This window comes from Thermobia domestica, chromosome 12 (assembly GCF_964235325.1).
Source record: "Thermobia domestica chromosome 12, izTheDome1.hap1.1, whole genome shotgun sequence".
Classification (NCBI taxonomy): Eukaryota; Metazoa; Arthropoda; class Insecta; order Zygentoma; family Lepismatidae; genus Thermobia; species Thermobia domestica.
In genome coordinates, this window is record NC_137465.1 from 109,306,118 (window position 1) to 109,324,827 (window position 18,710).

Here is an 18,710-nt window from a genome sequence, read left to right on the forward strand (position 1 = left end):
TGTCTTACAACTGAATTCAATGCATTTATTTTAGGGAAGTCGTCTAGATTCTTCTTACACCATTTATACATACATACATACATACATATATATATATATATATATATATATATATATATATATATATATATATATATATATATATATATATATATATTACCATAACACATTCCTTGTAAATGTCAATCTAATGGCATACTTATATATCTTAGCTTCAAACCTTGTAGAATAATATTCTTCAAAAGACGTGTTTCCCGCTGCATTTACAATTACCCATTATTTAATTACCATACCCACAATGCAGCACGTATGTGCCTGCATGAGTAAATGTTTAGAACACATTTGTCAGATTTTGATCTAAACGATAAAGCCGAAAAAGTTGCGGATTCTAAGTCCAAATGTGCGAAGAGTCCAGTAAAGTTCAAAGAAACTTGAATACTAACCTTGTTTCATACATCCTGTGTTCATATAGATAAGATATATAGCAGGTTCAAGTTTATATTAGTTATCCTATTCAATGGAACATGAACAAAATCGCATGAGTCGCTTTTAAGAGATTTGTCCAAGAAAAAGCTCACACACACATTCAAAAAAGTAAGTACCTTTTGCGTATTGTTTCAGGGTAGATGATATATGCCATATTGTTATGTTACTAATGAAATATTTGGTTATGGAATATGGACAAAATAGCTTGAGTCATCTTTCAGAAAATCGCCCGGGAAAAAAACTCGCGAAACTAAACTACCCCGTATGTATCTTTTCACAATGGATTATGAAATATTATTATTTATGAAATAGGAAGAGAAAACGGCTCGGGAAAAACTTATTCCCAAGAATAAACTACTACCCCCTGTGAACACTCTGAAGACAAACGATTTAGCCTATGTCGTATTATCAAGTTACTAACAAATTATTTATTATTTATTTATGAAATATGAACAAAATCAGTTGGGTCATTTTCGACAAAATTGTTGTAAAAGAACTCACTCCTAAGAGTAAACTACTCCCTTTTGGATTTTTCCAAAGAAATAACTTATACCACTATATAGGTTTGTTAATAAAATATTGATGCATAAAATGTAATCAAAATTGTAAGAGCTATTTTCGAGAAAATAGCAATTTTCACCATTAACCCTACCCTTAATTTTGGGTAATTGTAAATGCATCGGGAATAACATCTTTTGAAGAATATTATTCTACAAGATATATAAGTACGCTATTAGATTGGCATTTACAAGAAATTATGTTATGGAAAAAAAATGGTGTAAGACGAACCCAGATGATTTCCCTCAAATAAATACACTGAAGTCAATTGTAAGACAATATTTATAAACCTATTCAATCATAACCAACAATGAAGTTAGTTTGACAACCAACTTAGTGCAAAGTGAGCTAATACCGATCAGAGTTTCCGACATAGTTTACAGAAACTTTACGTTAGTTCGAAGATACGAGTCCATGCAATATGTACCTAAATACCATGCTATTCTGTCATCCTCTGCTTTGACTTCAGGTAAACTTCAGGTATACTCTAACTTCAGATAAATCAGACGATCACTCAAATAATATTCTTAAGTACAATATTACAGAAGATCGGAATGTATACAGCAACTAAACAAAGCGAATAAAAAAAGGATATGTAGAAATAGGATCTGTCAGCCCATAGGAAAATAATATTTTGTTCTGTAAATGTTATTAGTGCTTTGTATCTCCTGCGCAATGCCTTATCCATTATGTTATAATGATTTTTTCCAAGAAAAATTATATACGTACATAGTACAAATTACGATAGTATACTGGGAATTCGAAGTATGCAGAAATATTTACGTACATATATAATTGTACAGAACAAGTACCAAAATAGTATGAACAAGTTCCAAAATAGTTTTCAATGATGTCTTTAAGAAGAACCAACCAATATAATGGTCATTTTTTTTTTTAATTTTGGGTGTAGGAAGTCTACCATCGAACTTTGGGTGTAGGAAGAAAATTCGAAGAACGCTCATAAAGAATCTTATAAAAACCTTAAGTTTAAAATTTAACGATAGAGCATCTAGACGAGTGAACCACATTTACATCGGGACGAACAGACGGACAGACGTTGAAAAATGTCTATGTAAATCTGTTCAAAACTTGGAACTCCGTTGAAATTTCGGAAATACTCATATTTCTCTGTTTAGTCAGAAAGGGTTGAATGTGAGGATTCACTTAAATGGAGATCTGAAGTTTGATATATATTAAATTTAAATTTAAAATAATGAAATATCTACTTCAACTTTTGGGATAATTCCGCAGCAAAGAAGAAAAATAGTTCAAATTCAATCAAGTTGAAATTTCCGTTTATTTATTGATAATGTGCCAAACGTAAGGATTCCCTTAAATTGGAGATGTAAAATTCGGTACATAAACTATTGAATAAAAACAAGAGAATAGTTGTTTCAGTGTTTTCCAAAATTCCACATCTTGAAATTTCCAAAAGTCCCTTTCTTTATTGAGAAAGTGTAAAATGTGCGAATTCGCTTAAGTTCGAGGTGGGAAATTCGCAGGCGTACGATCAGAAATTTTTGTTGGGGGTTCCAATACTACAGGCCCCCCAACTATGTAATATGAATACAATACTATGTAGTATTGAATGGGTAATAAGTATTATCTTCCCGAAAAGACGATAAGTAATTGAAAAATATTTTCATCTATATTTTCAGAGAAAAAGATAAATCCAGATTGTTTTTATAAGAGAAAGAGTAGAGATGAATTGTAAAATCAAATTTTATGCTACATCAATCATTTCTCTGTTAAACAATTATAGTTTTATTGAGAAATGTTGGGTTAGAAAGTTTTGGGGATATCCGGATCCGGTGGACCTTCCGCCCGTGGACTTTCCGGTGGACCTTCCGGAAATTTAGTATATAAATTATTAAACAGAATAAGAGAATCCGTATTTCAGCGTTTCCGAAAATTTCACTCCTTGGAAGAAAAGGAAATATTGAAATTCCCCTTTATTAGTACAGTAAAATTAGGCAGAAAAACACCTAAACCCGGGCATCCAAAAAAACAAAGGTTTGACTGTTCCAAATTATTTATTACCCTTTACTCTAAGTGTGATAAAAAGTCTCCGCAGAAATAGTGTCGGGTTTGGGAGAGGGAAGGGGTAGAAGGAAAGAGATTAGAACATTATTTTTTCCCTTTGTTAAAGATACAGTTATATTTTTGCTCCGCAGATGTCTCTAAATTACAAAATCTCGACATTTCCTCTGCGTATTGTTATTTTTAAATCAACAGGCATAATTATTATTTTAAGATTAATGTTTAAAAAAATGTAAACGACATTCTCTTGTGTATCTACTTTACCTTTTACGTTTAAAACCTATTTCTGATAACTTACTATGTCTTCCAAACAAAGGCACACTGATCAAGTATAACAAGTGGTATTACCGGTAGTTGTTTCATAACAGTTTTGATTTGCTTTGTGGACGTAAAAACGATATTATTATCATTGTAAGTATGAGTTGTGTATTGCAACCTTGTGTTGATAAAGGTGGTGAACTTATTCGTTTAACTCAAAAAGGGAGATATAGAATAATAGAGTGTAGTGAAATTAAGCAAGATGGTGTGAAGGAGAAATTCGAAAAGGAAGTAGTGTTGGAAGTGCATAAGGAGTGTCGTAGGCGCTACACTTCAAAAACCCAAGCCACCCCCAACAGTTCCAAATCCTGAACTTAGACAAACTCCACGTGCTCCATTTGACTTCAAAACACAGTGTTTCTTGTGTCGTCGCCAATGTGTGGACGTATCGAAATGCAGATATCCATACCAAGAAGAATGGAGTGAGGTACAGACAGTTGAGTTGATAAAAGGTATCCGTGAAGACGCAATAAGGAGAAATTGTGCTTGGGGTCGAGAAGTACTTCTCAGACTTAGCAATGTCATTGACCTAGTCCAATGTGATGGTAGGTACCATAGGTATTGTTTGTCAAGATTCAAGGTGGAAGGCTCAAGTAAACCTGGAAAGCCAGCAACTAGAGGCGGATCAATAGCAGACTCTGAAAGAGCTGCAGCATTTGATAAATTATGTCAATATTTAATTGAGAATGATGAATGCCAGTACACGTTGAAGGAATTACAAAAACTGCATAACGATCTGAACCCTAACGTGGAATCATACGATGACAGCCACCTGAAAAGAAAATTGATCGGGCGTTTTGGTTCCAACATACATGTAACAGATCTTCCCGGAAGAAGGGTCGTAATTTGCTTCAGTGGAACAACATCCATAATCCTGTCGGACATTTGGTACCAAAATCGGCAAGTTGTTGAAAAAGATGATGAATTGAGAGTGATCAAAACTGCAGCAGCAATAATTCGACGAACACTGAAATCTCAAGCTTATGATTGTTCTCAGTTTCCAACTCTTGAGCAAATTCAAACGGGAAGTCCAGATTTTATTCCAGAATTACTGAAGACACTGCTTTATGAAATCATTAAGCCTACCAGGATAACAGAAGAAAATTTAAAAAAAAAGTACTGAATGGAAAACAATCGCTATTGCTCATTCCATAATTGCAGTATCTCGGCCAAAATCATTCGTGTCCCCTGTTCAATTTGGTACAGCAGTGTCCCTTCACAGAAGGTTTGGGTCCAGGCTCTTAATTAACTTACTGGCAAATATGGGGTTCTGTTCTTCTTATAACGAAATATTAAAATTCGAAAGGTCAGTTACCAGTGAGGACAAATTAAACATAAATCAGGGCTATGTTCAGTATGTCTTTGATAATGCTGATTACAATGTACATACTGTGGATGGTCATGCCACTTTTCATTCCATGGGTGGTGTACTGTGTGTGACACCTGAATCTGCACTCAGTGTTGACACCTGTGTACCTCGGAGGAATGTCAGAACAAAAGAAATTGAACACAGTGGGTTAACAGAATTACAGATATACAAACGTCCAGATACATCTGGGTATACACATATAACTGCTTTAAATTGGAAAGTAATGCAAATTAAACCTTTATCAGCTATTACCACCCACACTTTGAATGTTTTTGTTGTCTGGTATTTGGCTTAATGGTTCGTGTACCGATAGTAGGCCTGGTTGGAGTGGTTGTATGGAAAGGCTGCATGCTGAACAACCGTATGAAACATAAGCAGTTTTGGCTCTTCCATTTGTGAATTTAGCACCCTCAAACCCTTCCACTATTTACACCGTTCTCCTTTATGCTGCTCAGGAAGGTGCTAAGCAGGGTCAGGCTTGCACGATGGTTATGTTCGATCAACCATTATATGCCAAGGTTCGGGAAATTGTAGCTGCAGCCCCTCTCAGTAGCCCTCTGAACTCACTATTCATTCGCCTTGGAGGGTTTCACTTTCTCCTTTCTTTTGTAGGATCAGTAGGTCACATAATGGCTGGAAGTGGTTTGGAAGAGGTGTGGAGTCAAGTATACGCAAAAAACAGCATTCCGCAAATGATGCAGGGGAAAGCATATTCCAGATCTATTCGTGCTTTGTTCCTAACCCAGGAATCCCTTATAACAGTTTTCCTTGAGACACACGATCCTGATGTTAACAAGGAAGATTTAAAGGCACTCTATTCGCAATTAACTTCTTGGACAATGGGTGCTGATGAGATAGTGAGGTCTACTGCAGTCAAGAATTTAGCAAATACTTTAGATGAGCAGCTGCAGAATTTCAAGGAACATGGTAGAACACAAAAATTGTGGATTCAATTCATAGAAATGGTACATCTTATCAAGATGTTCATAAAAGCAGAGAGAACTGGAGATTTTTAACTCCATCTTCACTGTGTGCAGCAAATACTGCCTTTTCTCCATGCCACAGGACACTTGAATTATGCGAAATCGGCGCATGTGTACTTGCAAGATTGCCTACATCTACTGAGTATATTACCCGAAGAAGAGTTCGACAAATTTATCACCAGAGGGTTCTTCACCATTCGCCGAAGTAACAAATTTTGGCGCGGTGTTTGGACCGATATGACCATCGAACAAGTGTTAATGCGGGTGATTAAAAGCAGCGGTGGGTTGACTGGTGGCAGAGGAATCACTGCATCAACTATCGCTACATGGGTGAAGTCGATGCCTGCAAGCTCCAGAATCGTAGAGGCAGTTGAGAGATTTGCATCTATTAATTATGCTTCCTCAGAGCAACACGTAGAGTTACGTGATGCAAACCAGAAGCAAAATGCCAAGCACCTAAAACTTTTAATAACTTGGTTTCGACTGCACAACCCTTTTACAAAACCTCCTCAGCTGTCTTCTCTCTCTACAGGTGTATTGGCTGACTCTACTACAAATTGTGACGAGGCCAGTGATATTGGTCTTTCTGCAATAAAAGAGATCGAAGGGCTGAAATTCAGTGCAATCCATTTAAAAAGAAAGTATACCGTCAAATCGTTAGCAGCCGTGACAAAATCTGTCACTATCCGAAATGCCACCACTCACGTCAACCCCAACCAGTTGTTCCATCGCATGGTTTGTAGTGTGAGAACAGAAGAACATTTAAGAGAAATATGTAAATATGAACTATGTACATACCCTCCCTCACTGTTCGATGAAACTGGTTTGATGAGGAAAGGAACAAAGTCTTCAATCCTAAAAGTGTTACCAAGTGCAGGAACCAATCCACCTCCTGATGATGAGATGGCACTGAGGGTATCATATGTGGTCGATGGAGGGCATTTTCTACATCGTGTTGTTTGGCAACGCCCTGCAACGTTTCAAGTAATATGCCGACAACATGGTGACTATGTTCTCCCCATTACGGAAGAGCTACTGTCGTGTTCGATGGTTATAGGGAAGAACTCAACACAAAAGATGAGGAACATCTGCGAAGGTCTCGCTCAGCTAGCAACATAGATGTGAAAGTAGAAGACCACACTCACGTCACCTTTGGGCAGAGTGATTTCCTTGCCAACCAGAACAACAAGGAACAGTTAATATCCCTTCTGACATTACACTTGAAGGAAAGAGGGTGTCAGGTGCTTCAAGCATATGGGGATGCAGACACTTTGATTGTTTCGACAGCAATCGCAGAGGCTCAAAATGAGATGGAGGTGCGAGTAATAGATGATGATACTGATCTGTTGGTTTGGTTAATTACTCTTGCTCCCCCATAATGCAGCTTACGCTTAAAGATGATTGTGCCTGGTAAAGGAAATCAGTCAAATAAAATTTACAATATTCAAGAAATGCAGCATGAAATAGGGGACATGAAGGAAGTTCTGTTGGGTGTTTATGCCTTTTCAGGCTGTGACTCCGTGTCCTCAATATATAGGAAAGGTAAGACAGTCCCATTTAAAAAAGTTAAAAGTGATGAGGAACTCAGAAAAAAATTGCTTATTTTTAATTATCCTAATGCACAGGCAGACGATATTGCTGAAGCTAGCCATGATTTTTTTCTATCTTTATGATTCCCACAAGACACGAAATTTGGATGCTTTACGTCACCAGATATATTTAATGACAGTTGCAAGACAGCCAGTGCAAGGTGAGTTTAAGTTAGCTACTCTACCTCCAACGAAAGATGCAGCAAGGGAACATTCACTGAGTGTCTACCACCAAGTGCAACAGTGGAATGGATTCAAGAAAAACCCACTAAAATGGGGCTGGAAGAAGGTCAGTGGATATCTGCGTCCAACACCAACAACTCTTGCTGCTGCTCCAGAATAGTTGCTACGCCTCATTTCTTGTTCATGCACAGAAGAGTGTTTAAGCGAATGTGATTGCCGAAGAAGTGCCCTTCAGTGCACAACCATGTGTACTAACTGCGCTGGATATGGATGCAGTAATACAGATTTTGCCACTGATTCTGATGCGGAAGAAGATGTGTTGACAGATGACGAGGATATGCAAGAATTTTCTGAGACAAATTCAGATAGTGATAAGAATGATGAAGAGAAATGAAAACTCTCTGTGCTTAATGCGTTAAGGTAATAATTTTCGTTTTAGGTTTGTCTATATATATATGTTTTTTTGCTTTATATACAGTAAACTCTAATTATCCTTGTAATTGGGTGGCGCGGCAAACTTATACCGGACAGTGCGCAAAATGGACAAAGAAGAATACATCTACACGAAATTTCTTTTGGACAATTTAATCGATCATTTGAAAACACACATGTTAGGTGAAGCTACAATACATACCTCTTCTTAATGTCAAATTGAATTGAAATTTACAGGTGAATCTCTACAAATAACATTATTACTACCTAAACAGACAAGTTTGTTGATTTGCTTTCTCATAAAAAAGTCCACTGGCTTTGTTTTTAAGTGTTAAAATACCTTTTCCTTTTTGTGATTTTATTTTCCTACGTAGATTTTCTTCAGTAAAGAAGATCGCGGATAATCGAGAGTTTACTGTATTTGTTTTATAGGTGTCAAGCATATAGATTAGATGTCAAGGATTGTATATTAAAGTATTACTTATATTATGAATATGCTTTTGATCAACAATATTATCATTTTTCTAACTAATTTCAACAACTCATACCAACCCCCGCCCCCTCTCCCCTCCAAAACCCGACAGTTTTTTGGCGGAGACTTTTTACCACATTTAAAGTAAAGTGTAATGAACAATGTGGAACACTCAAACCTTTGTTTTTTTGGATGCCCGGGTTCGGAGCTAATTTTACTGTACTATATTTATTCACAAAGAGCCAAATATTAAGATTCGCGTAAGATGGAGATTAGAAATTCGGTATATAAAATAAGGGGTATAGAAAATATAAAAATAAGGGACCACGTTTTGGAAGATTCCGCTCCTGAGAGGATTCCATTCAATATCGCCTAATCCCACCTCGCCTAACGATTTATCACCCACTGATGTCTCCAAGATAAAAATGTCCGCCATTTTAGGCGAGATTGGAATTCCCATCTTGCATAATCCTACCTCACCTAAAATGTCGCTAAGAGCAACGAGGGAATTTCTGCACTAAAGAGATAATTCTTCTACTAGCATTTTAACCAGATATTTCAATCAATATTGGCAATCTCTGTGAACTACAATATAAATATATAATACACTATACAACAAGAAAGAATAGGGGGGGGGGTGATGGCAATGTAGTGAATTTAGTTCACTTTTGATTTGTTTTGGGAATACTGGAAGGTAGGGGTTTTCAGACTGTGCGACGCGCCTCCCGGAGAGGCGCCGAAGGTTGTCAGGAGAGGTGCGAAGACTTTTTAAAAAAGATCCTTCAAAGGAACATATTTGTAATACAACGCGCATACTTCAGTCTGCACCTTTTTATTTAGCAATACATAGTGGACTAAGCTTTTGTATCACCTTTTGCTTAAACGTGTATAATGCTTGTTAGATGTCCACTAACGAACGCAACTTTGGAAGAGGAGCATTGAAGACGGGAATAGTGACTGCCGAAAGTAAGTGACGTGATTCGGAGCTATGAGTTACTGCTTTCCTACTAAGCAACCGGGGACCAGCTAAATGAAGAAATCGAATCAGTGTTTGAGGAAAATTTAACGCAACTTTATGTCCAATTCGAGACGTACTTTCCAGAGGACACATAGCACAACTGGGTCGTGAATCCATTCAACGTAGAGAATCCACCAAATTTCTGTCAAGGTATAGTCAGTGTGTAGATACACTGTAGATCACCTGTGTTAATGAAATACGATTTCCATTAGTGATTAATAAACCAAACATAGTTTATCATAGTAATAGTCTTTCTTGCAAAAACTTTGAAAACCCCTGCTGGAAGGTGATTGGCAGACAGAGCTAGTCAGAAACAGAATAAAAATATAAAAGGTGTTTCAAAATAACACCGACACCAAGATAAGACAAAAAGTATAGGCCAATCTGGGTGCACAAATGCCTCCTTTCGGCGCTATGACCAGCCGCCCTATCAGAAAAGTGCAAAAACAGATATAACTCGAGAATACAATGTCGGATCGAAGTCGAGGAAAAGGGAATGTCTATTATTTTTAGCTGTAGCTTCCATTAATACACAAGTCGATGGTACAGGGGAGGCGCAGGGGTCACTCCAAAGAAATTGAAAATTTCCTGGGATATTTTATCAAACGTTGACTGAGACAAATTAACTACATTTAAGTACGATATTTCAACTAACAAAAATCTTATAACGTGGTCCAAGTTACAAGAACATCGTTAGAATTCGAAAAAGGAAATATAGTACGCATTTGTTTGATATATCTTCTTTGTCTCAGTACAGAATTGGCTATCGAGGAAGAACTGAAATTATTTGAAGTCTATAACGTTTAAATGTTACCTTCTAGGCTAATGAAGACAGAGATATCACTTATGGCTGTGTGTGTAGCGTTTTACCACTTTTTTTTCTCGGAACGAAATGTAATACCTTGCAAAAGTGACCCACCCACATGGACATTAAAGGTATAGGTTTTCTTTTTCCTTTTTTTTTCAAATCGGATAATATCTTCTGTGAGAAGTATTGTCTCAAACTTTCAAAATTTCACTGAAAATTACAAGAAATACCGAAGTTGTTCATTTATTTTAGTTATGTTAAAGTAAACATATTTTTGGTTAAATACGTGTCAGTTGGTATGAAAAATGACATTCAAGTATACAAGTGCCAGTTATATGCTCTTTGGGGGGTGCCTCTTCTGGGGAAGAAAAGGGGAAATATTCAGTACAGTTAACCGGTTGTGCATGACCTCGCTCACCTGGCAATATAGCCTAGCCAAGCAACCCAGAGCCCACCACGTGGAGGCGGCTGCACCTAGGGCTCCATCGCCAGCCGTATCCAAATAACCAACCATATATAGGGCCGGATGAACTAATCCGATTCGTCACTGTCAGGAAAAATTGTCACAAATTGGAACTTTGATTGAAATTTAGACTTAGCTTGTCTAGAAAGTAAGGTTGACCTGATCATCCCGTCTTTAGCATCATTGCCACATACTTGGGAGGCTGCTTCAATGACTAATTGTACTATCCGTACTACTGCCACCGTGTTGCACGGATAGACGGTGAAGGACCATTCTGGCACAGTGTTCTCAGAAAGTGAAAGTTTGTCCATGAGCTGTTTGTTTGATATCCTCCTTAGAACTGGTAGTACAGTTTTTGAAACATCAGTGTTTTCCCACAAGATCATTTCAGTGAAATCTTTCGCCTCAAAATTCAGTCTGTGAATCATGTTATGGCTAATGGTGTTATGAAGATTCCCTGCTTCGTGTCCTTGAGCACTAAGAATCTTATGTAATGCATCTTGTCGGACAGCAAATCGACCATCAGTCATCATGGCGAGAAGAACATTCCCTAGGAGCGCGAAGAATACATTCATCTGAATGAAGGAACGGATTACAGCCTGGTGTTCCCGGAACGGATTACGGAAGGAACGGATTACGGCCTAGTATCTAGACCTATGAATGGTCTCAAAGACGTGACGAGGACCATTAGCAATGGGAAACTGTGTTCTGACACGGTATTGCATAACCACTAAGTATGAATGTCACAATTTCTATTAATTTCTTGGTTGGTTTCTTTATTCCAATATACAATCATAAAATTCTGTTTGCAGTAGTCAACGAGCAAGCTTTGTTTACTTTGCCAGGGATCATAGAAGCAAACTCTTCCGGGTATGCTCCGGAGTCAATGGCTTGAGATATCTGGAACTCAGGTCTTTACTGAGTTTTCTTAGCTCTTCTAGACTATGATGAGGTAAGTCACATTTTATTGGTTTGAATGGCACCACTGCTTTTCACAATTAGGTAGTTTTGAACCTATGGGACCTTGTAAGAATAGGGGCTTGAATAAGCGCCGTCAATATGAGTGAAGAGAGCTCGGAACGGTAGTTCACTAAAATGCAAGAGACAAATAGCCCATTGCATAGGTTTTCCTGTTAGTTCCTCTAATTCCAACCAGTGTCAGTGTTTGTTCCATCACAGCCAAGAACCTCAACTTCATCAAAACCACCTTTGAGTTGGTTCATGATCTACTCGAAAATAGCCGTGGTCTCGTCATGGGCAGAGCCAGAGGATGGTGTCACGCGACCAACGTATTGAGAGTTAGGTTCAGCCACAAGAGATAAGTGCTCTTCTGTAACGATGCCCGTGTGTGTTTTAAGCCTACCGCACACTGGCAACATTTTGTCGGGCAACTATCTTATTGCTCTGGCTAAATGCATTGAGTCTGATGGGAGTCCGCTTACTGAGGCGACAGCGACAGAAAAGTTGCCGAGGTGTCGCTAAGCAGGGCGACAGCAGGACAATAGCTCGACGACGGAACAGTTGCGCAACATCTAAAAATGCATTGAGTCTTATGGGAGTCTGCTCACTGCGGCAACGGCGACAGAAAAGTTGCCGAGGTACCTCCAAGCAGAGAGAGAAAAAATAAATATTTTCTGTAATTTTTTTTACATAACAGTTCGTTCCATAATATTTTCCATTAGTAGAAGCTTTGCTTTGTATATACTTAAACACAAATAAACTATTTGCTGAGCAAAACAATATATTCACATTTAAAAACTACAATACATACGTGTGACAGTTTCGCCAATTAACACGTTTCTAGTTTTTTTTTTTTTTTATGTGACTACTATATTGTTTTGCTCAGCAAATAGTTTGTTTGTGTTTAAGCAGTTCGTTCCGTGTGTAGCGCGTGAAAAGACGTGTCCGCAGTGAAGCTAATACATGAACTAGTGATGAAGACAATGAAAAATTCATTGAGGAAATAGAGAAACGCCCAGCGTTTTATATATATAAAAAAAAGTTTGCAAGAATATTGAGATATAAATTTAAAAAAGAAATTGTGGGAGAAAGTGTGTTCCGCTGTTGTGAGAAATCAGAATGAGCTTTCGAGCCAAGAAAAAAATGACACAGCTAGGTAAATTATTTGAAAATTACATATCACTGTCATACTGCACACTACCATGTTTATTCAGTTCCCGCAACTAGAAAAAATAGATATAAAATTATCATTCTCAATTTTCTTTACACTTCAAATGTGAGAAAATCAACTGTATAGTATAAAAGTGACTGAATTTAAAACGTTAAAAGTACGCGGGAAAAACAAGGAAAGCCAAATTTTATTTTATTGCTATATGCAGAACATCTGAGAGTAAAGTTATGATACAGTGTTGTCGGATTAGAGCTAAGTTCCGTTTTGTTAATTATTTGCAGTCGTTTTATATTTTCGTTTTTATTGTTATACTTTGATTCGAATAATTGTTCCCATTCGTATTATAGTTATTTACAATACTGTTATTTTTTGTCACTCATTCACGCTACCTTTATAAGTTAGATAGCATTGGCATATTTAGGATTCTTTTTCTTTTGCTTACTTCTAAAAATTGCAAGAACCTTTTAGAAGATCTTGTTATAATAATGTTATATAGCTATGTCGTCTGAGTCCCTCCCCCTGCCCTCATTATTAATCTTTTCAAATTATTTAGTTCCGCATTTCAGATGAGTGTACCACTGTCGAAGAAATGATTCGCAGGACACTCATATCTTGCTTTAAACTTGAACAACCCAGAAACCTGTGCACGCTTATTGCAAGTGTGAATTGACAAAGAATTATCTCTCATAACCATGATAAAGATGCCCACGCTAGGATACATATCTAATAGACCTTTTGTACTAGTTTGAGGACGCTCAATCCACTCAATTTTGAGATTATTTTTCTCCAGACTCCATGGATGGACATGTTAAGAAAATTCGTTATATTGAATTAAGCGTCCTGAAATTAGTTCAAAATGCGCAATATAGAAATTTATTCAAGCGGACCTTATTTTATTTATTTAGTTAATCATTGGAATGGGTGGTAGTTTTTTTTTTTTTTAATGCCCGAAACCAGAGGTTATGTAAACTGTCCCGGTTGCCCACTACGTAAATTGTGATATCAAATGCTCGGCAACTTTTCTGTTGCGGTCGCTAGTGAGCGAGGGTGGCAACAAAACAGTTTTGTCTCTGTGAAGTTGCTGAATGCAGGCGACAGCGACGAGATAGTTCCGCAACTGTTTTGTCGCCAGTGAGCGGTAGGCCTTAGGGTTACCGCTCACTGGCAACATTTTGTCGGGCAACTATCTTGTTGTTCTGGCTAAATGCATCTGTCTGGAAAATTGTGTGATCAGATTATTTAATAAATTTGCAAAACAAATAAATAGAAGGGATAATATTAATCATAGTAATGAATAATGACGCTTGTTTTGCAGAAGTTATATTGAAACTGGGAATTAATGAACAACTTATACTTTTAATTCCACACATGCCATTAAATGAATGTGTTTTCTCTTAGAAAATGAAATACAGTAAATACTGCAAGCATATGCTATGACATTTAAAGAAATATGCAATTCCAATATTAATTGCTTTGAATTGCAATTAAAACGCAATTCCTATAGCTTTCTTAACTTCAGGGAAGACAAATAACCAATACGTACTCACTAAACGGTAAATATCATATGGCACCATTTTTTTCTATGAAACAGTAATATATACAAAACCTTTACCAGGGTGTCCACATTCTGGAAATTAAGTGAAAGTCAGGGAAGGGTCAGGGAAGTAAAAATGTATCAGGTGAAGTCAGGGAAATGGCAGATTGGTCAGGGAAAGTCAGGAAAAAATCGATTTAGGTCCATTGTTCAATTACTGAATTTATGAAATAGGGTTGATTTCTTTACTGTTACTGGATGCAAAATGTGGTGTTCTCAATTATGATATTGAGAGAGTCAGTGCTCTCTGATATAGTTGTTGAAACTAATTTTCTGCGAGAAACACATCTAACTGCATCCTGGCATATTTGCTCAAAAGGGTAGACTCTGTTCTAGAAGAATTGCATGGTGCCGAGATGATATCTGGACAAGTGGCTGAGAACGCAAAGAAATAGTATCTCCAGCTCACAGTGAAAACTCAGACTGAAGGATTTAAGGAACACTCGAATGAATTTATAGCCGATTATGAGTTTTTTTACTTAGTCTTAGGAAATGGGAAGAACTTCGTTGACTTATGGTCAGTTATGAAATTGTATTTCATCTTCTTTCACGGAAACGCATCTTTTGAAAGTGGTCTCACAATAAATAAAATTCTCATTGTTGAGAACTTACAAGAAGTATCTCTGGTGACTCAACGGATCATATATGATTCTGTGATGAGAATAGGTGGGTCATCAGGATTAATAATTACAAGAGGTATGATAAATTCAGTGAGAAATTCAATGAGACAATATCAGGTGTATTTGGAAAAGAGAAATAAATGCTGGAGACAAGAAGAGAAGAGAGAAACGGAAGATTCAGCAACAACTAAAGAAGCTGGAGGAAGAAGAGAAGAAAATTAAACTGCGGAGACAACAAGAAGGATATTCAGATCAATGAGAAGGAAACTATGCGAGAAAGAATGAAAACAAATTTCTAAATGGATTGCATTTAACAATTGCACCAGCAAAAGTAATGTGTGTGTGTTACATAATGTGTGTGTGTTTTTTTCCTTTTCTTAATAATGAGTAAAATCATGTATGAACTGTTCATTACTATAGGCAATATTATAATGCTGTGTAATTGGTATTATAACGTGTAATTTTTTTCATATCTTAAGTACTCTGTATACTGGACACTTTCGTTTGTAACTTTACATTTTGTGTAATATGTAGGCCTAATCAATATTGGCCTAATGCACATGTTTATAAATTTACATTCCTTTGGAAAGAAAATTGAAAAAAGAAAGAAACAGAAGCGGAAGAGAACAAGGCCAACTATGGGGAGTGTGGAACTGGAGTTTATTTTTTCTTCTATATTTTTGTTATTCAGGGATCAGGGAAATCTGGAACTTTCGTCATGGAAAGTCAGGGAAAAGTCAGAGATCTTTTCTCCAAATTGTGTGGACACCCTGTTTACATTTCCAAATCAAACTATATAAATTGGTCGTCACTTCAAAAAAGTTGTGGCAACTGCCCCCTCTTGCCCTCCCTAATCGCCGCCCATGCTCACAAATTAGCATCTTCCTCAGCAAGGTTTCAATCACCATTTTAATTAAAGGGCATGTCTTAAAGGAATATGGGGTTCAAAATTAATGAAAAAATAGGGTATTTCATGAACCCCTTAAATTCAGAAGATGAAAATCTGTATATAAACTCCTCATTATAAATAAACGCATAGATGACCCAACATCTTCCAAAATTACGGTTTTACATACGGGGAGGTGAAATTTCTATATTTTTCGCCACATGGAATAGTCGTTGCCTCGTTGTTAATGATCGTATCACGGAGAATAGCTTACTTGTTTGAAATGAATTTTTGAATATTGCTCCTGGCTCAAAGATTTTACCATGTCATATTTATTAATGGGCACAGCCTAAGGGGATAGGGGATTCAAAATTTATGTCAAAAATACAGTATCTTATGAGTTTTCATAATTACACTTTCATCAAAATGCGTATTCTAAGAGGGGAAGGATATTCAAATATCCATAAGTCTGTTCTTCCCGTGCGAAGAACGGCCATTTATGTTAGAATAATAATTGTAATATAATACTGCTGAGGCCTATCTAAAAATATTTGTAATAATAGAACATTGTATATGACTTTAGTGTATTTTTAACCAGGAGAATAGGACTTAATTATAACATTATTTTTATATATTGTAAGTATTTTACTCGTTTTGTCATTTTCCTTTTACTATTCCACTAAATTATTTACATTTTACTGCAAGAAACTGCAACATAAAAGCATTATCTGAAGCTTCCAATACTACTCAGAGAGGAGAGCCGATATGTGACTCCACACCATAACAGATTATTTCTGTTGCCGTGACGTAAGCAGCAGCGCATTTCTGCATTATTTGACACTTACCTCCGTAATAAAGGAATATTTTTCTGAGATTTTTGGTATGTGCTATACGTATTGAAGACTAGTTCTGTACGATGGAATAATTAAATTGAAACTTTTGATCAGAAAGGAATTATCCATTTAGGCTTAAAGAGCTCTACTACTTGGAAAATATATTCACACAACGGATTTTCTGTCTGAAACGTGAAGGTTCCAGATCAAGTACCAAAGAAGTTTCGATTTGTCATCTACGACATCATATAATTAAATGGCACACTCATTAGTCACGGATAAATAAGGTTTTAAATCATCTGATTACTTTGCTCGTTCTTCACTATTACACCAAAATTGTGATCTCGGACTTTCCAAGATATAGCAAATATTAACGGTATGGAAAGTTCTTTCATAGCAAATGGTTAATGTTCTAGCTTTTGGGACAATAGAATCATGTTCGACTCCCAGACGAAGTTAATATGGTGCGAATCACACATCTTATGTAGTTCCGGTGGTGAAAAAGTATGTTGCCAATCAACCAACTTCGTACCTTCAGGAATCCGAAAATTCACACTCCCCTAGAGAAAGGTGTTCTATTCATTTTCTTAGTTTTGCCTGTCTCAATTCTTCCCTTTATGAAATGAAATGGAATCTATAGCGCTACATCCTAACGGTTAGGCATTGTAGGTTAAAGTACACTCATGATCAATTATAGTGAATAATTGTCAAATAATTGGTGTCATGACCGTGTAGGAGAACGGTAGAACCTGGAGAAAACTCCCGAGCACGATAAACTTGTGTGACCAAAGATCAAACCAGGAACCTCTTACACTAGAGGTGAGCGCTATACCATTGAGCCACCATGTCTCCGATTCTTCTCTTTAGGCTGAGAAGACAATTAGAAATAAATGATGATAATGAAATGACAGTACCCACGCCTTGAGCAAACTTCGAACCCTAAACGAAATACTGAGTTACTTTATGGCTATATTTGTGGATGATTCAGAAAGTAATGCTTCCAATTGTACTTGGCCATTATGATTAATGCACTGATGTTTAAGCTATAGAATATCACTTGTTTCACATTCCTATCTCTTCTCGGTCCAGAGTAATGGAACAATTCATGGCATCCAGTGGTGACGTTCGATTGAAACTGCGGGCTGTGATTGAATTTCTGACTGCGGAAAGCTGTGTGCTCAGAAACATTCATCGCCAGCGACGAGTCGTAGATACACCATTACGACCCGGAAACGGAGCGTCAGTCGATGAAGTACCGCCACACGTCCTTTCCTTCGCCAAAAATATTCAAAATTGCTCCATCTGCTGGAAAAGTGTTGTTGACATTCTGCCTCATCTTGCCTATAGTCCGGATCTTGCGCCCTGAAATTTTTGGCTCTTCCCAAACTTAAAGATCACCTTAAAGGCCAACGATACAATTTGTGACGTAGAAATGGAAGAGGCAGTTCGTCAATGGTGTCGCCAGCTGCCACCACAATTCTTCGCCGACGTGAAAAAACCTTGTTTCGCGTTGGCGCAAGTGTGTTGCCCGTAATGAAGACTATGTTGAAAAAAATGCCACCATTTGTAGTTGACACTGCAAACCTTCCACTGATAAACGTATCGGTGCTAGTTGTCAAACACAAACAAAGATATCACCTTTGAGTCATTACTTTCTGAATCACCCTCGTATGTTTAGTGTAAGCACTTTAGTTCGAGAGACGCAGGTTCGGTTTTTGGCAGGACTTTATGTAGTTCGGATCTCACGTTGAACTCTAGGTTCGTGTATCACATAGCCTTGGAGCTTAAAAGAGCACTGAACTCCAACTTAACAAACCAACCAATCTAAACGGAACAAGGGGGCCGCAGTGGCTCAGTGGTAGAGCGTTCACCTCTGGTGCTTGGGGTCCGGGTTCAAACCCTGCTCCAGCCAAGTGAACTTTGTGGT

The 18,710-nt window shown here is 37.2% G+C and overlaps 1 protein-coding gene across 1 annotated transcript in view; it reads right to left on the reverse strand.

The window, feature by feature from the left end:
* Positions 1–18,710, reverse strand: part of LOC145666069 (dual oxidase 2-like) — a 363,698-nt gene that overhangs the window by 344,540 nt on the left and 448 nt on the right. The gene's annotated exons all lie outside the window — the stretch shown is intronic.